The sequence below is a fragment of the Tamandua tetradactyla genome, chromosome 2, assembly GCF_023851605.1.
Source record: "Tamandua tetradactyla isolate mTamTet1 chromosome 2, mTamTet1.pri, whole genome shotgun sequence".
Classification (NCBI taxonomy): Eukaryota; Metazoa; Chordata; class Mammalia; order Pilosa; family Myrmecophagidae; genus Tamandua; species Tamandua tetradactyla.
The window spans coordinates 149,149,927-149,172,236 of record NC_135328.1 but is presented as its reverse complement, the minus strand read 5'-3'; the positions used below and the strand labels follow the sequence as shown (position 1 = coordinate 149,172,236).

Genomic DNA, 22,310 nt, shown 5'->3' with positions numbered 1-22,310 from the left:
CCTGACCAAAAGGGGGAAAAGAAGAGTAATTAATAAAGTATCAGCGGCAGAGAGTTCAAATAGAGTTGAGAGGCTGTTCTGGAGGTTGTTCTTATGCAAGTTTCAGGTAGACCTTGCTACCTTGCTACCTATCATAGCCTGCCAATCCCCAATCAGGACCATTCCAGACAATCCTAAAGAACATCTAGGGCAATATAAAAGATTCCACAAGGCTTCTGGGCACTGGAGTAACTTTCCATAGACCTACAACCTCCAGATGGGCCCCTGGTCCAGATAAGTCCTGAAACCTAGCCCAGCCTCTCCAGAACATCAGATAGTTCCATCTCCTTAACCCATATTAGTGACAGACCCTTCCAATATAAAAAATTTAGAATCGCCATACCCCAAACAACCCCAAAGAGAGGTATGGAAAGATCAAAGGTGATGGTGGAATTATACATTGAAAATAGACAACAAATGAACATGAATGCTGAATTGTTAAATTAATATTTATTTTAGTCTCCAGTATTTTAGAGCAGCTAGAAGTAAAAACCTAAAATTGTGAAATTGTAACCCATGTCAAAATAGTCTGAAATATGTTCTACAACTAATTGTGGTGCTGTGGTTTGAAATTTATAACTTTTTTGTATATATGTTATTATTCACAAAAAAAGAAGGAAAAAAAAGTTGATTGTGATGATAAAGTATTTAAGCCCTCTAGCCTCCTATATTCTGGAGCAGCTAGAAGGAAAAACATGAGAGGATCATATGGGATCTGTCCTGTAACTACTTGCTGGAGAGTGCTTTGAAAACTATTGCTTTTTTATTTGTTTGCTTTGTATATCTGTTATACTATACAATAAAAAAAGTTAAGAGTGAAACAAAAACAAAAGCACTTCAATATGCTTAAGGAGATCATGGAAAATGTAGAGAAAGAACTAAAGATTATGAGGAAACCAATGAATGAATAATATGAGAATCTCAATAAGAGACAGAAAATTTAAAAAGGAACCAAAAAGAAATGCTAGAGTTGAAGACCATAATAACTTAAATAAAATTCCCTGGTGGGTTTCAACAGGAGACCGGAGCTGGCAGAAGACAGAATCAATGAACACAAAGACATGATAATTGAAACTATTTAGGCTGAGGAGCAGAAAAAGAAAAGAGCCTTAGTGCCTAAGAGAACTGTGGGACACCATCAAATATACCAACATGTGCACTATGGGAATCCCAGAAGGAAAAGAGAGGAAGTGACAGAAAGAATATTCAAAGAATTAATGGTAAAAAAAACAACCCTCTGAAATTTAATGAAAGGAGAGATTATGCATATTCAAGAAGCCCCAATGAAATCCAAATAGGATAAACATGATGAGAACCATCCCCAGATATGTAATAATCAAACTGCCCAATGCCAAAGATAAGGAAAGCATTCTGGAAGTTGCAAGAGAAAAGCAGTGTTAGGTATGAGGGGGTCCCAATAAAATTAGTGTTGATTTCTCATCAGAAACCAAGGAGGGAAGAAGAAAGTGGGACAAAATATTTAAAATGCTGAAATAAAACAATGGTTAATTAAGAATTTCATATCTGGTGAGACTGTCTTTCAAAAATGAAAGCAAGATTAAGAAATTCCCAGATGAAAAAGAATGGAGTTCGTCACTCCTAGACCTGCCCCAAAGCAATAGGAAAGGGAGTTTTCAGATGGAAAGGAAAGTTTATCAGACAGTGGGTCAAAGCAGCATCAAGAAATAAAGACTTTCAGTAAAGGTAAACATATGGGTAGTGTGCTGGTTTGAAAGGAAGTATGCCCCCTAAGAAAAGCCATGTTTTAATATAAATTGCATTTCTTAAAGGTAGAATAATCCCTATTCAATACTGTATATTTGAAACTGTAATGAGATCATCTCCCTGGTTGATGTGATTTAGTTAAGAATGGTTATTAAACTGGATTGGGGGTGACATGTCTCCACCCATTTGAGTGGGTCTTGATTAGTTTCTGAAGTCCTATAAAAGAGGAAATATTTTGGAGAATGAGAGATTCAGAGAGATTCAGAGAGAGCAACACTACAAAGCAGAGGGTCCACCAGTCAGCGACCTTTGGAGATGAAGAAGGAAGACACCTCCCGGGGAGCTTCATGAAATGGGAAGCCAGGAGAGAAAGCTAGCAGATGACGCCGTGTTCGCCATGTGCCCTTCCAGCTGAGAGAGAAGCCCTGACTGTGTTCGCCATGTGCCTTCTCACTTGAGAGAGAAACCCTGAACTTCATTGGCCTTCTTGAACCAAGGTATCTTTCCCTAGATGCCTTTGATTGGACATTTCTTTAGACTTGTTTTAATTGGAACATTTTCTCGGCCTTAGAACTGTAAACTAGCAACTCATTAAATTCCCCTTTTTGAAAGCCATTCCGTTTCTGGTATATTGCATTCCAGCAGCTAGCAAACTAGAACAGGTAGTCATAAATGTCGGAATGATTGTATTGCATTTTTTGCTTTTTTACTTCTTATAGGTTCTAAAATACAAATGCAAAGTAATGATTAATCTATGGCTTTGGCAATACAATGAATAAAGCTATAATTTTTTTGCTCTTATTTTATTATTTTTTAATTGTGAAAAATAACACATATACAAAAAAGCAATAAATTTAAAAGCACATCACAACAATTAGTTGTAGAATAGAATTCAGAGTTTGGTATAGGTTACAATTCTACAACTTTAGAATTTTACTTCTAGCTGCTCCACAACACTGGAGACTAAAAGAAATATCAATATAATAATTCAGCAATCAACTCACTTGTTAAATCCTATATTCTCTGTATAGCTCCACCTACTCCTTTTATCTTTCTCTCAATATTTAGGGTTATTTGTGCTATGCCCATTCTAACTTTTTCATGTTGGGAGGGGCTGTCGATAATATGGAACAGGGGAATGGAACTAGCTGATCCCTTTGAGAGGCCTAGGAACCCATCTGGAGGTTGTGGTTTTCTGAAGAGTAATCATAGAGCATGAAATCTTTGTAGAATGTCAGATAAAGCCCGAGGTATTCTTCAGGATTGACAGGAATGGTTTTGGTTGGGGTTTGGCAAGCTGATAGGTAGCAATATCTACTTGAAGCTTGCAATAAGAGTAGCCTCCAGAGTAGCCTCTTGACTCTACTTGAACTCTCTCAGCCACTGATACCTTATATGTCACACTTCTTTTCTACCTTTTAGTCGGGATGGCATTGTTGATCCCACAGTACCAGGGCCAGTCTCATCCCTGGGAGTCATATCCCACACTGCCAGAGAGACTTTCACCCCTGGATGTCATGTCCCACATAGGGGAGAAGGTAATGATTTCACTTTGCAGATTTGGATAAAGCTATAATTTTTAACAAGTAAAAAAAATACAAGGATGCTCACTGTCACCACTATTACCCAACATTGTACTGGAAGAGCTAGCCAGGAAATTAAGCAAGAAAAAAAATAAAAGATATCCAAATTGGAAAGGAAGAATTAAAACTTTCCCTATTTGCAGGTGACACGATTCTACATAGAGAAAGATCCTGAAAACCTACAACAGAGCTTCTAAAGATAATAATGAATTCACATTATGGATAAAGACACAGAAGTCAGTAGAGTTTTGATACATTAGTAATAAACAATTTAAAGAGGAAATCCAGAAAAAATCCATTTAAATATTTAAATGGCAACTAAAAAAATAAAATATCTAGGAATAAATTAACCAAAGCTGCAAAAAATTTGTACATGGAAAACTACAAAACATTGCTAAAAGATATCAAAGAAGAGAAAGTCATTCTATTTTCATGGATGGAAGACTAAACATTGTTATAACATGTCAATTCTCCCCAAAGTGACTTAAATATTCAATGCAATGCCAATCCAACAGCCTTCTTTGCAGAAATGAAAAGCCAATCATCATATTTATATGGAAGGATAAGGGGCTCTGGATAGCCAAAGCCATCTTCAGAAAGCAGAACAAAGCTGGAAGATTCATGATTTCCAATTTTTACAGCTTTTTACAAAGCTACAGTAATCTAAGCAGCATAATATTCACACAAGGACAGACATATAGACCAATGGAATTAAATTGAAAGCTCAAAAGTAAACCCTCACATCCATGGCCAATTGAATTTTTACAAGTGTGCCAAGTTTATTCAATTGGGAAAATACAGTCTCTTTAACAAACGGGGCTGGAAAAACTGGTTTATCCATTTGGAAAAAATGAAGATGAACTCCTACCTCCACCATATACAAAAAGTAACTGAAAATAAATTAAAGACCTAACCATAAGAATGAAAACTACAAAATTCTTTAAAGAAAATGTAGGGAAGTATCCTCAGGACCTTGTGTTATGCATGGTTAATGAGATTTTACATCAAAAGCATGAGCAACTAAGGAAAAATCAGTTACATGTGATTTCATCAACATTAAAACGTGTGTACACAAAGGACTTCATCATGAAAGTAAAAAGACAACCTACAGAATGGAAGAAAATATTTGGAAACACACATTCAATATGCATTTAATATCCAGAATATATATAGAAACCCTACAACAAACCAGCAACAAGAAAAACAACCTAGTTAAAAAATGGGCAAAAGACTTTAATAGACTTTTCTCCAAAGAAGGTATGCAATAGACCATAAAGCACATGAAAGAATTCTCAATATCATGAGCCATTTGGGAAATGCAAATCAAAACCACAGTGAGATATCATTTTACACACACTAGAAAGGTTACTATTAAAAAAAAAATGAAGAAAAGAACAGAACAAGTGTTGGAGAGAATTTGGAGAAAGAGGAACATTTTTTTCATTGTTGGTGAGCAAATAAAATGGTGCAGTCACTGTGGGAAACAGTTTGGTGGTCCCACAGAAATTTAAGTATAAAATTACCGTGTGACCCTACAATCCCACTTCTATGGATATACCCAAAAGAATTGAAAGCAGGAGTTGGAACAGTTATTTTTATACAGAGTGTTCATAGCAGCATCAATCACAATTTCCAAAAGATGGAAACAATGCAAGGGCCTTCAACCAATGAATGGATAAACAAAATGTGGCATATGCAAACAATGGAATGTTATCCATCCATAAAAAGAAATGAAGTTCTGATGCATGCAACAACATAGATGAACCCTCAAGACATCATCATATTGAGTGAAATAAGCCAGACACACAGGACAAATATTGTATGATCTCGCTGTTATGAAATAATTAGAATAAACAAATTCATAAGTTAGAAACTCTACAGTGAAAAAGTTTTGGTAGTGATGGTAGCACAAAATTATGCATTTAATTAATACAGTGAACCATATACTTAAAAATATAAAATTGGAATCTTTTGTGTTTTACATATATATATTGCCACAAAAATTTTAAACAAAACAAAATGGGAGCAAATTTTCCCACTGATACAGTCCTTATGGCCAGTTTGAATTGGAAGATATGTAACTATATCCCTTCTTCTCGTAACTCTGGCCAAGTTAAAGGAAGCCAACTACCTGAAAATTGTGGGGTAGGAAAAATATAGAAAGCTATCATATTTGAAAATTTTCCCAGTTCTCTTTGCAACCAACCTTATATGTTAGTGAGAAAAGAGCAAGGACAAAAAGGTAAAGGTAGGTGAGTGGTTTAGGCAGCGTTTTACATCTGATCTTGACCCCTTCCTTTTCAGAATAATGGCTAGCAGCAGAAGGTGGAGGAACCTCCTCAACTTGTGACTTCTATAATTGGAAGCGTCTGGAGAGGTCTTTAACTCACTCAACATGTTCTGCAATTTTTTACCTAGATTTTTGCAGACCTACAAGTTTGAGAACCAGTAATCTAATGTGCTTTTCTGCCTTCAAGGAGTTTATTATATTGGTCAAATGATTCTATCTCATGTGTAAAAAGTTTAGGGAAACAATACTCTTTAAAAAATATATATGTATGTACTAAATTTTATCGTGTGTTATAAAATCATTAGAGACCCATAAACCTTTCTTCATTCTAAGATCAACTTTGCTTTTGCAAATTAAATCCAATTTCTCTCCCACAAATCTCTGTAGATGGTTAGAAGACTGATCCAATACCCGTAGCTGAAGACAAACGCTGTTATCACGTTATTCTTAAGGGGTCTTATTTCATGCTTATTCATGCTTTATCTATTTCTCTGAACTTTATTTGCTGAGAGAATTTTCTTGAGTTGATGTTTGTATAGAAATTACTCTTATTGGAGTAATAATGATGGCTCATCGTTTTTATTTTCTTTCTTTTATTATTATTATTTGTTTCACATTAAAAAAAATGTAAGGTACATTGAAGCCCTTTTGTACCTATTTTTAATTCTAATCTCTTCCCTTCCCCTTTAGTACTAGCCATTATTCTGAAATTGGTGATTATCTTTTCTGTCCATGATTTCACACTTTTACTTAATATATCTTCCATTGACAATTAATGAACCATTAATTTATGGTTTAAAATCCTGTGTATGTTACAATATGTTGTAAAATGTATTACATATTCATATAATGTATATACAAATCAGTGAACATTATGTTTGCAGGCTATTTATTCAGATTTACTTAGCTTTAGATTCTGTGATCATCTTTTTTTCCTTCTTCCTCATTTCCTAACTTTTACTAACTTGTCAAAATCTCAAGTTCTTTTTTCCTTTTAATTTTATTTATTTCCTCCTTTTTGGCTTGGAAATTGCACTTTATATTTCTATTCCTTCAGTATTTATTCTGAAAAATTCTTTAGATAATTTAAAGTTAATAGTGTCTCTATTCTCCTTCTGAATAACACAGGCCCATAGGGCCCTAGCTCCTTTGCTATCTCCCTGTAATCATTGACTGGTATCTTAGTATTACCTGACTTTCAGTGTTCTCTCAAATTAGTTCTATTTGTCATTTATAGTATTTTTTAATGTAATTTTTGTATGTTTACCAATTTCTTCATTTGCCCTTGCATTTTGCCCTCCACCTCTTCCTTCTGGATTGAATTGTTTTTCTTATTAAGTTAGTAGGTATTTTAGAGTGGGTCTTTGAGAGGTGAACTCTCAATCTCAGTTGGTTTGAAATGTCATTTCACTCTCCGTCTTGAATGAAAATTTAGCTGGATATAGAATTCTAAGATGTCAATTCTTTTCCCATAGCACTGTAGCGATGTATTTCATTTTCTGCAGTAGCTGATGATCGTTCCCTGATGGTCTAATTGCATGTTTTTTTTGTTTTGTTTTTGGGAGATTTGCTTTTATCCTTTAGTTGCTTTAAGATTTTTCTCATCATGGAAATTCTAAAGTTCCCCCATAATATATTGAGTTGTGGATTTGTTTTTATTTATTCTGCTAGGGTCTTTGTATCTTCTGACATCTGAAGATTCATTTCTGTTTTTTCTTTAGTTCTGGAAAATTCTTGTTAGTTTCTTCCTCTCTTTTTGTTATTTGTTTTTATCTCTTCCCCTCTTTGTTCTCTCTGGAATTTCTACTTGATTCGTACTGGACCTTCTCAATTGAGTTTCTTTTTTTCTTTTATGGAGCACAGGCCACTTTCAGAAACCTTCCCCACTCCTACTGTGAAAATTGGCAGAAAGGATCCAGGAGGGGAGGAGGACAGAGAGAGCTCTAAGGAGATCATAGTTATGTGACTTGAGTCATTCTATTTTCCGTGGCCCTTTGTGACACTGTCCCCATTTTTGTTTCTTTTTTCATTATGGTTTTATACCTTTGTTTACACCTTCAGTTATTTTATATACAGTTTTCTTCCTGCTGATTTTTCCATTTACTGTGTTTGTTAACTCTGCCTCATGGTAATTTATTTTTTAATTGACCTTATAACTTTTGACTGTGAATTTATCTTTAATTTTTTCTTCCCCAAGGAATGTTCTGAGATGGGAATATGTTCCCAGGCAGTGAGTATGCTTTTTTTACTAATAGGCTCTAGAGGTTTCAGAGGTCTTGGTCTGATTTGTAATTTAATTTAATTTCTCAAATTAGGATTCCTAAATCATGCAGGATGTAAATTTATATTCTTAAATATAAATTTAGAGCTTATACACATATGTATCTCAGGCCTGGAGTTTCCTTTTATCAAAGTTGTTTCTCTTCTTCACAAGTTCCCAGACATAGGATATATAATTCAAGGATGCAACCAAAACCTGACTATACTGGCCCAACCAGGTGGGGGCTTATTTTCCTCACATAAGAAGGTTAGAATTAGACAGAGCACAAATACTATCATGCATGTCCTTGTTCTCAAGCTCCTTATATCTTCCTGCCTCTCTGTCCTCAAGGTGTGGCTTTTATCCTTCTGGTTGCTACAGGGCAGCAAGTTGGCTGTCCCAGTTCCAGCCTCACAGCTGCATTCCAGGTAGGAGAATGGAGAAGGAAGCAACCAGGAGGAAGGGTGGCACCCATGTTAGGAAAACCAAACTTTCTCAGAAATCCCTGGCAGACTTCTGCTTAAGTCTTGTTGGCTGGACTTGTATAACATATCCCCATTCCCCCCTCACCCTCATCCCTATCCTTTTGCCTTTCTGGGAGTTGGGGCTGCACAGCTTGTGCTTAACCCCCTAACTTTGATGGTTCTTTTTATTTGGCACCTGGAGATTTTCTTCCCCTTCCTTTCCTACTTGGCTGCTAAAATAAATTTTTGTTGGTTTTATTTAATCTAGAATTTCTATGCATTTGTTAGTCAATCATATTGCTGGAGGAATCATTCATTTTTTCCCTACAAGCTATCATCCATACGTTCAATAGATACTTGTTGATTGTCCAGTTCAGGCCAGGCCCTGTGCCCAGGTTTGGGATATAGTGGTGAACAAACATTTTTGTGGCCGCTAAAAGTTATATCCATTTAGAAGTTCAGCACACTGTGCTGTTTCTCTAGCCTCAAATATCCACATTGGGGGCCCTCCCCAGGGAAATAGTGCGTTTTCTATAGGGAGGGGTCAGACAGGCTCAGTTCTTCCTTGGCCTTGTAGTTAGTTACCCTGACTATTTTGCTCCCCTGTCCACGTACGTGCCCCATACCTGCGAGCTATAGAGACTTCTTGGAAGAAGGGTTCCCATTTCTACAGCAACCTTCCTCAGGGCTTGTTTCAGTTTGTGTTTTTTTCTGCTTTATCCACCGACAGGATTCCACCTGCTTTTTTGTTTTCCATAAGTTTATCAAACTTTCCAATTTGTTTTGGTACCCTTTCTTGTTTAAGCACCATTATGGAAGCATTCATTTTTGTATTTCATCTTTTTAATGGGATTTGAGGGCATAGGTTAAGTAAATATTTATATGAAATTTGCAACACCATGAACCAGAAGCTCCAGATATGTGGTTCTGAATCCTATTCATGCAGCATTATACTTGGCACTAAGAAGATACAAAGAAAACAGTATAAGAGAAAGACTAGTATCAGTGCTGTGCCAGCTTGCACCAGTTTGCAAGAGTCAGTTAAATTTTCAGTGATCTCATGAATTAGTTGACTTCACTTTGGAATCTTGAAATTGGCAAGGGGAGAAGTATTTATACCTCTGAAATCAGCCCCTCCTCTGTGAGTGCCAGTTTAAAATTTACCAGTATACCACTTATCTTTATTCTTGGGCAACTTGTGGTATAGCTATAGAGATAAGACATTTATTGAAGAAAAAGAAAATGTAAGATAGCCAACAAATACTTAACAGAGTAGTATAGATAGCAGAGTATTCCAGCTGCTGAGGAATTCAGACAGCAGAAATCAATGTGGACTGGAATAGATGAGAAATCTGGGCAAGATTGTAGATACAATGCATATAGAGCATTGATGCTCTTGGCAAGGTAAGAAGGTGATGCCGAAGTTAGAATTCCAGCTTTTCCATGTACTGCTGTGCAATCAAGAAGAATTACAAAATAATTGTAGCAATCACAGTAATCACGATGACAGCCAACGTGTTGTGTTTTTATTATGAGCTGACCACTGTGCTAGGTGCTTTACATGGATTGGTTTTTATCCTTTGTGCATCATCTGCAAAATGTTGCCTACCTCAAAGGGTTATTTTGAGCATTAATTGAGATCATGCGTTTAAAGAGCATGGCATAGTAAAATTTCCATAATTTTACTATGGTAGCTTTCTTATGGACAAATTTCTTGAAGAAGTTAGGCAATTTCTACATACAAATTTTTTCTACTGAGTCTCAAAATATGGTGGAGATCTGGTTAGGTGACAAGGCTTGCAGCGGTCATTTCAACCAAAGGACAGAGACAGAAGAAAGAAAGAACAAAGAGGAGTGTGGCTAGCTAGTTCTGATGCTGGCCTAAGAGAGGCAGAAGGTCTACTTTGGAGAATAGTTAAAACATCTGAATGAGTCAGATGGGGACAGATGGTGGCAAGTCTTGTGTTTTAAGTAGAGAACTTTACATTTAATATGATGGGAAATAGAGAGCCATTTTAAGTTCTTGAACAAGGCAAAGTAATGTTTTGAACAGGATTTTAGCAATGGGATTCTAGCAGCCTGGTATTTTTGCAAAATGAGTTGGAGAGGAGCAGTGTTTTCATTTCCTAGGCTGCTCAAATCAAATGCCATGGAATGGGGCAACTTCAACAATGGGAATTTATTAGCTTATGTTTTGAGGCTAAAAGAAGTATCAAATTAAGGCATCATCAAGAAGGCACATGGCAAGGTCTTTGGGTCTCTCTCTTCCCTTCCAGGTTTCATTGATTTCAGTGTCTGGCTTTTGTGGCTTTCTTTCTCTCTGTATTTATAAAGGACTCTAGTAAGATGATTAAGACTATCCTGATTGAGGTGGGTCATACCTTAACTGTAGTAGCCTCATCTAAAAGTTCTGCTAAGAACAGGTCCACACCACAGGAACAGATTACATTTAAGAATATGTTTCTCTGGGATACATGCAGCTTCAAACCCCCACAGACAGTGACTGGAGGCATGAGGCAATAAGGGTTTGTCTGAAGGTGGCAGGCATGGCTGAGAAAGATAAAGCCATATCAGAGACATTTCAAAAGGGGATTGAAATGACAATTTTTGTTAAAAAAACACAAAAAGAATCAGATTAATTTATAATGAATAAGCTAGAAATACATAGTCATGATATTTGGGAGAACAATTTGTACCAGAAATTAAGAAAAATAAGAAGGGAGGCTTCTTTCCCCATTTTAAAATAAAACTACTCTAATTTGAAAGTAAGACTATATATTAAATCAGTGTGAAGTTGTGGGTTTTTTTTTTTGTTATTTTTGTTTTATTTTGTTTTTACATTGTGTGTGATTTTTTTTGCATCATTTTTCTGGTAACAGCTGGTTTTGGCCAAGGTCACTGATGACCTGCATGTTGATCAAGTCAATGGGTCAATTTTGGCCTTCATCTTTCTTGAGTTTTGAGCAGGCTTGACATTGTTGATCAGTCTCTTCGTTTTGAAAAACACTCTTTTCTTTTGACTTCTGAGACACCAGACATCTCTTCCCTCTTCTCTGGTTATTTTAATATGAGTAGGTTCATCATCTAGCCCTTAAATTTTGTATCTTCTCAGCATTCAACCCTACAATGTAAAAAAAATTAGTCTCTATTCTCTACCCATGTAAACTCATTGCTACACATGGATGCTACCCATATATCGGTGAATTCCAAATTTATATCGTTAACCTGGCCTTTCCTTTGAGTTCTAGGCATGTAACCAACTGTCCACTCAAAGTCATTTGACTGTCGCAGAGATTGTCTGAGACTGAGACATGTTGAATTCAGCATTTGAATCTGAGACAGTCTTTGATTCAACATGTTTGAAACTAATCTCAAAATCTTTTCCCTTGTGTTTTCCTTTAATTTTACCCATTCCATAATGTCGCCAGTATCTATCTGAAACCTTACCAGAATCCTTGGTGTCATCCCTGATTCATCCATTTCTCCGTTCCCCACCTCCCACCCCTCCAAAAGGATCCAAATCTACCACTAAGTCCTGAAAATTTCACCACCTATGATGGTTACCTTTATGTGTCAACTTGGTTGGGTAATAGTTTCCAGTTGTTTGGCCAAACACAGCTTAGATGTTGCCATGGAGGTATTTTGTAGAAGGGCTTAGCATCTACATTCAGTTGATTTTAAGCAAAGAGATTGCCGTCAATAATGTAATTGAGACACATCCAATCAGTGGGAGGCATTAAGAGCAAAGAACTGAGGGTTCCATAGAGAAGAATAAATATCAGCTCCCACAGTATTTCCAGCCTACCAGCTCCCTCCATGGATTTCAGACTGCAATATCACTTAGTAGAATTTCCAGCATGCCAACCTGCACTATGATCTTGGATTTGCCAGCCCCCACAATCAAGCCAGCCAAGTCCTTAAAATATATCCCTTAATTTTTATATAAGATTGGTTCTGTTTCTCTGAAAAGCCCTGGCTAATACACTTTCTAAATAGCTTTTTGATATGTCTATATCTTTCTTTTTCCATGCTTTACCAGTGTCTAATGTACTATCATTCTTTTCTTGAATTAATGCAATAACTGCCTAACTTGTTTTCTGGAATCTACTTTGATTCCTTTCTATCTATTTCTTGAGTATTAGTTACTCATCTTTTCAAAGCACAGTTTTGCTCATGTCCCCATCAGACTCCATAAAAGCCTTTATCTGAGGTGTGAGGGTAGTTCAGTGGTAGAATTCTTGCCTGCCATGCAGGAGACCTGGGTTTGATTCCTGGCCCATGCGCTTTCCAAACAAACAAACAAAGAAACCAACAAAAACAAACAAACAAAAATTTCAACAAATGATGTTGCAATAATGAGATTCTCAGAAAAATAATGAAATGTGATCCTGCCATACAGCATACAAAAAAAAAAAAAGCAACAAACAAAAACGTTTATCTGTCAAAATAGGTTAGGTAATGCTGAAAAACAAACAACCCCAACAATCATGAACTTTCAATAATAATGGTTTATTGCTCAGTTATTGTATGTTTGTGGCTAGGCTCCATCGAAACTCCACTTTGGAGTCCTGGCAGATGGAGTAGCCTCTGTGTGGGACATTGCTGGTCATGGTAGAGGGAAAAGAGAAAGAGTTGAGCATATGCTGACAGTTAATGCTAGAAGGGACACACGTTGCTGCTGCCCACACTTCCTTGGCCAAACGGAGTCACAAAGTCTGTTCTGAGTTTGACAGGAAGGGGATACATAATCCTCACACAAGGATTGTCGCTACATGAAATAAAGCTAGAATATCTGGAGACCAGTAATACATTTACCATACCCCTTAGTGACTTCTCATTGTTTTTAGGGAAAGAACCAAAACAGATATAATGGGCCTTAAAGGCTCTTAATGATGTTCCCTCTGCTGAACTCTCCAGCTTTACCTCTCTCCTTTTTATCCCTCATTCTCTGCACTCTAGCCATGCAGCTCTTTCATTCTCTGATCATACTACTTGCCCTTTCTTTACTTGTCCTTGAAAATGCTATTTCCTCTATGTGTTTTTTTTTGTCTGTCTTCCCTTCCCTACTTTATTTCACTATTCCTTCATGTCTCAGCTCAGTCATCATTTGCTCAAAGAAACCTTCTCTGAATTTCTAGACTAGACCAGGTTCCTTTGTCACACACTTGTGTAGAATGAAATTCTTTTCCCTCAGAGTACTTATCTGAGCTTTTAATCATCAATCCATTAGTGTGATTATGTAGTAAATGTCTGTCTCCCTTGGCTTGACTCTAAGATTCATGGGAACGTGGACCATGTTTGTTTTTGCCCATCGTTATATAAACTAGCATAGCACAGTGCTTTAAAATAGTGCATCTTCAGTAAAGTTGATTGGATGAATGAAAGAGAAGGAAGCTGAACTGCCTAGAAGAACCATTAGAAATGTTAGGGATATTTGACTTGGAGAAGAGAATACTCATTGTGAAAGCTAAAAACTACATGTAAATACTTGAAGGGCTTCTCTTCTAGTTTGCAACTGTTATGTACCCCAGAAAAGCTCTTTTCTTTTAATCAAATCTTGTACGGGAAGACCTATTGTTAGGTGGGAGCTTTTAATTAGGTTGTTTCCATGAAGATGTGACACCACCCATTCAAGGTGAGTCTTAATCTGCTTACTGGAGTCCTTTAAGACGGAGACATTTTGGAGAAAGCACAGATACTTGGAGACAGAAAATTCCCCAGGAGATGCTAAACTAAGAGATGAAATCCAGAGTTTATCCCAGAGAAGCTAAGAGAGGACTCTGGAATCAGAAGCTGAGAGAAATGAACTGGGAGCAAGGACCAATTGATACCAGCCACATGCCTTCCTGGCTGACAGAGGTGTTCCAGATGCTGGCAACATTTCTTCAGAGTCCAGGTATCATCTTGTTGACCTTAATTTTGATATTTGCATGGCCTTACATGTAAATTTTTAACCTAATAAATCTTTTTTTGTAAAAGCCAATCCATTTCTGATAATATTGCATTCTGGCAGCATTAGTAAAATGAAACAGTTTCTGTTTTAGTTTCCTGGCTGCTAAAACAAATACCATTCAATGGGCTGGCTTAAACATTTGGAATTTATTGGCTCACTGTTTTGAGGGTAGAAGTCCAAAATCAGTCAGATGATGCTTTCTCCCCGAAGACTGTGGTATTCTAGGGTTGACTGATGGCAATTCTTGGGACCTTGGCTTTTCTGTCACATTGCAATGCATTTGGCAATATCCTTTCCTATCTCTTCCTGGTTCTGTTGATTTCTAGCTTATTTTCTTCCATTCGGCTTTTTCTTCCTAAAGCCTCTCGTAATAGGATTAAGGGCCAACCTCATTCAGTTGAACTACACCTTAACTAAAAATAACATCTTCAGCTTTCTGCTCATGGACACCATTGAGGAAACATCACTGAAGTCTTTCCTTCTATTGTTGTCATGTACCAATGTGATGTCATGTACCAATGTGATGTCATGTACCAATGTGATGTCATGTGCCAACATGCTATTATGGAAGTCAGCGTCTCCTAAAGAGCCTGAAGAGCTGCAGAAGCTCTTCATCTGCGGGTTAAACTTTGAAACAACCAATGAGAGTCTGAAGAGCCATTTTGAGCAATGGGAACTGTCACGGACTGTGTGGTAACGAGAAATCCAAACACCAAACACTCCAGAGGCTTAAGGTCTGTCACCTGTGCCATTGTGGAGGAGGTGAATGCAGCCTGAAGGCCATATAAAGTGGACGGAAGAGTCGTGGAACCCAAGAGGGCTGTCTCAAGAGAAGACTCTCAAAGACCAGGTGCCCACTTAACTGTGAAAAAGATCTTTGCTGGTGGTATTAAAGAAGACACTGAAGGGCATCACCTAAAAGATTATTTTGAACAGTATGGGAAAATTGAAGTGATTGACATCATGACTGACCAAGGCAGTGGCAAGAAAAGAGGCTTTGCTTTTGTAACCTTTGATGATCATGACTCTGTGGATAAGATTGTCATTCAGAAATACATACTACGAATGGCCACAACTCCAAAGTAAGGAAAGCCCTGTCTAAGCAAGAGATGGCCAGCGCTTCAGCCAGCCACAGAGGTTGAAGTGGTCCTGGAAACTTCAGTGGTGGTCGTGAAGGTGGTTTTGGTGGGAATGACAGCTTTGGTCATGGAGGTGGTTTTGGTGGGAATGACAGCTTTGGTCATGGAGGTGGTTTTGGTGGGAATGGCAACTTCAATGGTCATGGTGGCTTTGGTGGTAGCCAAGGTGGCTATGGTTATGGTGGTAGTGGAGATGGCTATAGTGGATTTGTTAATGACGGAAGCAGCTTTGGAGGTGGCTGAAGCTACAATGATTTTGGCAATTACAATAATCAATGTTCAAAATTGGGGCACATGGGGCGGGCCGCGGTGGCTCAGCGGGCAAAGTGCTTGCCTGCTATGCCGGAGGACCTCGGTTCGATTCCCGGCCCCAGCCCATGTAACAAAAACGGAGAAACAGAATACAATAAAAACAAGAAAATGTTTAAAAATGTTTCCCTTTCTTCCTTCCTTCCTTCCTTCTATCCTTCCTTCCTTCTCTCTGTCTTTCCTTAAAAAAAAAAAAAAAAAAAAAAAAAAAAAAAAAAAAAAAAAAAATTGGGGCACATGAAGGGAGAAAATTCAAGATGCAGAAGTTCTGTTCTTTATGGTGGAGGAGGCCAAAACTTTGCCAAACCACGAAACCTAGGTGACTCTGGTGGTTCCGGCAGCAGCAGCAGTAACTACAGCGTGGCAGAAGGTTTTAATTACTTCTAGGAAACAAAGCTTAGAAGGAGAGAAGAACCAGAAAAATGACAGGGACGCTAAGGTTACAATAGATTAATGAACTCAGCCAAGCACAGTGGAGGCAGGGCCTAACTGTTACAAAGAAGACATGTTTTAAACAATACTCATGTTTATGGACAAAAAAAACATGAGGAGTGTATTTGTGACTAATAGTATAACAGGTTATTTTATTTTTTGTGCTGTGGAAAGTGTAAAGCATTCCAACAAAGGTTTTTTTTTTTACATGAGCAGGCACCAGGGAACGAACCCGGGTCCTCTGGCATGGCAGGCAAGCATTCTTGCCTGCTGAGCCACCGTGGCCCGCCCCCAACAAAGGGTTTTAATGTAGATTTTGTTTTTGCACCCATGCTGTTGATTGTTTAAATGTAATAGTCTGATCATGATGCCGAATAAATGTATCTTTAAAAATATATATATTCAGATGCTCCTATGTATAATAGGTTCACATGCACAGAAATAAATTAAGGTTAAGAGCATGCTTGTTTCTGGGGTACTTAATTAACCTGCCACAGCTTCCTTGAAAAAAGAGGAATAGATTTCTCATTCCTTCAGAAAGCAAGTCTAGGATTAAGGTCTGGAAGTTACAGGTAATCATTCAAATTTTGGCTCACTATAAAGATAAGCTTTCTAACAGTGTGAACATTTATAATGGAATGTTACGTTCACATATTTGTTCAAACAAAGACTAGAGTAGAAAATATTGTCAAAGTGCATTCTAGGTAGAAGCAGTGGTATAAGGGAGGCATGATATTCGGTCCCTGCAAAGTGGCATAATTCTAATAGAAAACATAAAGATAGTAAACAGGGAGACAAGAAATCTTAAGACACCAATGACAGGGCAATATAATTGTGTCCATAGAGTGACCAGCCAACAAGTGCCATGTTGATGCTCTTGTCTTGACTTGTGATGTTAAGACTTGTCACAAAGAGGATCTTTAGGTGAACCATCCCCCAATCTATGCTTTCATCTATAATTACTGAAATACATTAATTATAGGAGTGTCTCTTTTTGGGTGGCCAAAGGAGGTAGGCAAAATAGTTTATAAGTATTGAACAAGCCTTAGAAAATTAAAAATTCTAACAATATAGCATGCCACGTTAAATAGAGCTTAAATCATGATGAAACATTTATACATAAAAAGAAAGCAAAAATGTTAATCCTAATGCTATACCTCATGCATATATATTTAAAAATTCTCCCCCTTTACATTTTTATTGAAGTAGCAAATTCATGGTTTATTTTACATAGTGCAAAAACTAGTATGAAATGCTTATAATATAATATTATATTTAGCAGGTGTTAGTCAACATTACAAGAAATATGACAATATTTTCCACAGTATTAGTTCAGAAGGAGAGTGACACCACATTGGGGTAGTTTCATTGGAGTAGTTAAAGGACTTTTCTTGAAGTAAGGGTAATGGTTGAGTCCCTGAAAGATGGGATAGATATTTATAGATGGATGGACAGAAAGAAATGCTGTATATATTGCCATCCCAAGTCCTTGAACTTCTGGGACAGTTCTGATTTCAAGTATAACCAAGGTGTTCTGAGTTTGGCTAGAATAGTCAGGGCAGGTGCCTCTCTTTTAAGTGTGAAGATGGACATGAACAAATGCATTGGAGTGGAAACTGGAAAGGGGAGAACCACGAGTCAGGTGGTGTGTACCCCATCAGAAAAGGAGCAGGAGTAAGCTTATGAGTGGAATCCCAAGAATATGTCATCTCCCACCACCCGGCCACCAGTCACCTCTCCACTTTATAATGCCCTCCCCCACCCCATAATAAATGAATATCAATCACATTCTGGTGTTCCAGAGGGAGAAACATTGTAACTGTTGGAACTATGATAGAAAAAGAACTTTACAACCCGTACCTGCAATCCACAGCATGGGTTGTGAAACAACAGTCATGGTTCTAGTTGTGACAGGATAAAAATGGCAAATCTTTCATAAGATGCAAATGCAAGCCTAAGTAAGAGAGACTCTGAACATGTCCTACAGAGTTTACCAGGTCACATTTTCAACCCTCCCTTCTCTTCCCAAGTCCCCATTTGTTCATCCAGTCTCAACCTCTGGGACACAGGGACAGGGTGTGGAGGGCAGAGAGGTTTGGTGAGGTTTTGCACAAACACTGTAGATACCTTACTTTTCGTTGCTATTATAATGGCCAGGCAGTGTAAATAATATAGAAGGGGACATCAGGGAATCAAATAGAGTAGGAAGAACTAAAAACAGAAGATTTTCAATTTTTTGTTTCTCCAGCACATGAATCAAAGGCTTATTAACAAAGAAAAAAGTATCTATAAAACATATAAAATGTAAATAACATTAATCCATTCAGAGAAAGGATATCCTTCTTAGGATGAGAAAACTATTTCATCATTTTTAACTTACCTTGGGTCCTGGTCCCAATTTCATTATAAAAGCTAAAAAAAAAAAAAGGTGCAGCCATTTGTATAAAAGGGCAAAACATATGAGGAAGTAGATAAGGATTTGAATAGTAAGACACAATTCATTGTTTTCCTTTTGCTGATTTTTACATACATCTCTTCATTTTACTATTTTGACTTAACAAGAGTTGAGCTTTGATGAAAAAAATCCAGTATCTGGCTTCTGTGCAGTAAAATAGCGAGGCCGAGGAGAATGACTCTGAAGGCATGACACAGGATACTGACTCCTATAATTCCTTTCACAGTAAAAACTGCACATGCTTAACTTTATCCATCACTACACAGTTGTCCTCTGAGTAGTGTGTCTAATCCCCCTCGGGCCTCCTTTTAGAACTTCCTCGTTGCCTATGTCCCTCCTTCATCTGCAGAATTATCCCCAAGTCCGTATTAAATTTAAATACAATTTTCTAAAAGGTAAAAGTTGATGCCTTTTTCTTTGGTCAATTGTTGCAGCTGTCAGCCTCGCGGCCTGGAGAGCTCCCAGCACGTGGCCACAGAGTTCATTATTTAGAACGGGCCACAGTCCGTTACACATGCAAGCAAGACTCTTTCTGTAGAGTAAGTAAAAAGTATGTGTGACATCGGTCTGCGCTCATAGAATGATCAATGCATAGGGAGCTAATAACTAATACCTAACTGTAGTTAACATCTTCGTGGATAGATCCATTTATTAAGTGGATTGTTTTGTATCTGATCTCAGATTCCCTCTCCCCTGCCCACCAAATCGTCTTTCTGTCGGTGAGAAAGGCAGCGTTATCAAAGCAGAAAGGAAATGAGAACCATTAGCAGCCAATAGGATTGATTTGGGTGGATGACTTCATAACCTGAGGTTTGGATGAATTGTAGAAGTCACTGGTTTTCTTAGTGGCCTCTCCAATTTGACCACCAAGTCAAATGATATTAAGGAAATGTTTTAGCAATTGCGCTAGTTAAAACAATGGACAAAGTAAACATAACCAGAGAAGATGATATGTTAGTGTAAATATGTGTAGCAAAGTTAGGCCTAACCAAAGAAGATTTACTGCTAACCAAAGAAGATTAGACAGCAATCTAGACAATACATTTTCATGCCTTACTTATTTTTTTTTTAATTTTTATTTCATTTCTTACCTTTTTTTTTCCAACTTTTTTGGGGGCTTGGTTAGTCCAGTCATTCATTCAAAAAGTGCCAATATTGTCGCAGATATTTATTTTTACTCAACCTTCTCATTTTATAACTCATCTTTTTCTTTCTCTTCTTCTTCTTCTTTCTCTAAAACATCTTAAATTTTTCTACTCAGATTTGTTCTAATTTTTTTCTTTGTCATCTAGATGTGAACCTTTCTTATAAACAACCATTTTTTCCTGCCTCATCCCTCTTGAAAAGGAGCTTCTTTCAAAAGGAAAGAGTGGAAAATAGCCATCAAACTGAAGCATGTCCACAACTATGCAAGTATTTAACTGCTATTTCTTTCAGTATTATGAATTAATAAACTCAATCATTTATTTATTTATTTGAAATGTATCTTTGCTTCTCAGTGAATTTCTGCCACTTTGAGAACCAACTTTCTGGCATTCCTTACTCACTGAACTAAACAGACAAAGCACCTTAGCTAGGATTGAAATAATTTCAGCAACCATGAACTACTACAGAAAAAAAGTGGCCAACAGAAAGCCTTCATTCTCTGTGTTTACATTGGTAATGATCTTAATGGTATGCTGCTAACTCAACATAAAGAGATGCCTTTTAAAAGAATTCAACTTCAAAAAAAAAAAAAAAAGAATTCAACTTCGAGGGCATCCTGTGTATAACCAATTATGTTCCAGGCCTATGCAGTATTTGCAATAACAATCTAAACTGGCATAGAACTTATAGCTCACCCTGGGCAGCTTTCTCATCATGCATCGAGACACATGATCTCATGATCAAGTGCAAAAGACATCTCACAATTCTAGGAATCCGTGTACATTGATACACCATTATATTATTATTAGATCCAATTGCTTTGCAATTAACCCCATATGACACCTATACAAATGATTCAAATAAAGAGCCTCAAGTTTCACAGGAGGCAACCAACACAGTGAAATCACAGCTCTGACAATGCCAGCAATTTGGCTTGTTACAGAAGTAGCACATTTTCTTCAGGTTGAGGCTGCTATACCCCTTGTTGAATCACAGCTTCCATACCTTTCAACTACTGGCAATGTCCATGCCGCATGAAAGCAGAATATTCAAACAGACTTGGCCATTTGTACCCGTCTTAGCTGAGTCATGAAAAGTTACACCCAGTCTGAGATGCATTAAAGTGTAATTTTGTTATTTTCTTCTTTGTTTAAAAAAAAAAAATTAGGGCTCTTTTCAACAGGAAAGAACCCTCAACAGTGAAAAAGAAGACGATTGGTTTTGTTGATAGGTAAGATAAGTTCACAGGAAAAAAACAATTCTTGCCCTTTTCCTTGCACAAAGTTCTGACAATTAGAAGTCTGAAAGCAAAACCAAATCATAATAGCAACTGTCCCAGTTATTGTTATTAATTCTATAGCTGTATCATCTCAATTTTAACTAAATAAAAGCACTTTACAGATAATAATCCTGATCAAAACCAACCTTTTGGATGGCGTTAAAACTCCTTTTATATCACTCCCTTATGGCAGGTGTTGCCAGCATGTTTGTCTGTCAGATCACTTGTCTTAGAAATCAGCTTCTTGAGGCCTGGTACTGTGCAGCCTATTTCTTTCAGAGTTCTTAATAGTGTTGTGTGCAGACGTTTATTGACAGACTGTTTGCATGATACCTTGTTAAGACCTCATAACTCTGTATTTTAAGGAGACGGAACTTGACGTTATAGAGCATTTAGCACAGTTACCCACGCAAAACGAATCTTTTCCATGTCTCTCTTTATGTACTTGTTTCCAGAGACCAATCATGTTAGAGACCAATCATGTCAGACCAAACATGTCAGGATATGTTGACAGAAGACCATTTCCATCTCCTGAAATGGGGAGAGTAGTATGCAAAATGTCTCTTTTTTATTTTTTAACACCAGTCTGGACGATTTAAGTCAATACTGTGTACATTACGATGACAATGTTCATCACAAAGTTCAAATTTCTCCAGGTTCAGGGAATAAACCCTGAGGTGAATCATGGTTTCAGTGACGAATGTCCGGGAGACGGCTGGTTAAAAGAGGAGCGCGAACGAATCCTTAAGTGCAAGGCTTACAAGGTCTAAGAAGGCAACAGAGACCTCTTTACCCCGTTCACCTGGCAAAAGCTTCCTGGATGTTCACCTCCTGGAGAGAAATTCAGAAAGCAGAGAAAACCAAACCCAACATGCAAGGTTACCCATGTTGCAGGGAAAAAAGACAAAACAAAACCCTTCCTTCCTTTGGGGGAAGAGAGAGAGGTGGTTGCCTGGAAAGAGGACATTCTCAGCATTTGCTGAGGACACAACTGAACGTACTCATTCGTGTGAAAGAAATTCATTTGAGAGCAATTGGATTAGAGATGGAGATTTACATGGATGACTTTAAAGAAGAAGAGGAGCGTGTAAGAGGCAGTCAAAATGCACACCGGTCATTTGCTACAAAGCTGTGAATAGCATTGGTGATTTAAGATGCACTTAAGTGGAGAAAGAGGCAAATTCCTTTTTAAGTGGAGAAAGAGTAAATTGCAATTGAACTCTGATTGCTGTTATG

At 37.4% G+C, this 22,310-nt stretch overlaps 1 long non-coding RNA gene and 1 pseudogene across 2 annotated transcripts in view; one reads left to right on the top strand and one right to left on the bottom strand.

Moving 5' to 3' along the window:
* LOC143674052 (uncharacterized) overlaps positions 1–14,716 on the bottom strand; it is a 58,713-nt gene extending 43,997 nt beyond the window's left edge. The window contains exon 1 of the long non-coding RNA XR_013170836.1: positions 14,473–14,716. This is a non-coding gene — a long non-coding RNA (uncharacterized LOC143674052). The remainder of the gene's footprint in view (positions 1–14,472) is intronic.
* A 154-nt stretch (positions 14,717–14,870) lies between these two features.
* On the top strand, positions 14,871–20,130 carry LOC143657623 (heterogeneous nuclear ribonucleoprotein A1-like; annotated as a pseudogene). The gene is made up of 2 exons (XR_013162925.1): positions 14,871–15,490; positions 19,942–20,130. The product of XR_013162925.1 is annotated as a heterogeneous nuclear ribonucleoprotein A1-like (transcript).
* Positions 20,131–22,310: the final 2,180 nt, after the last annotated feature.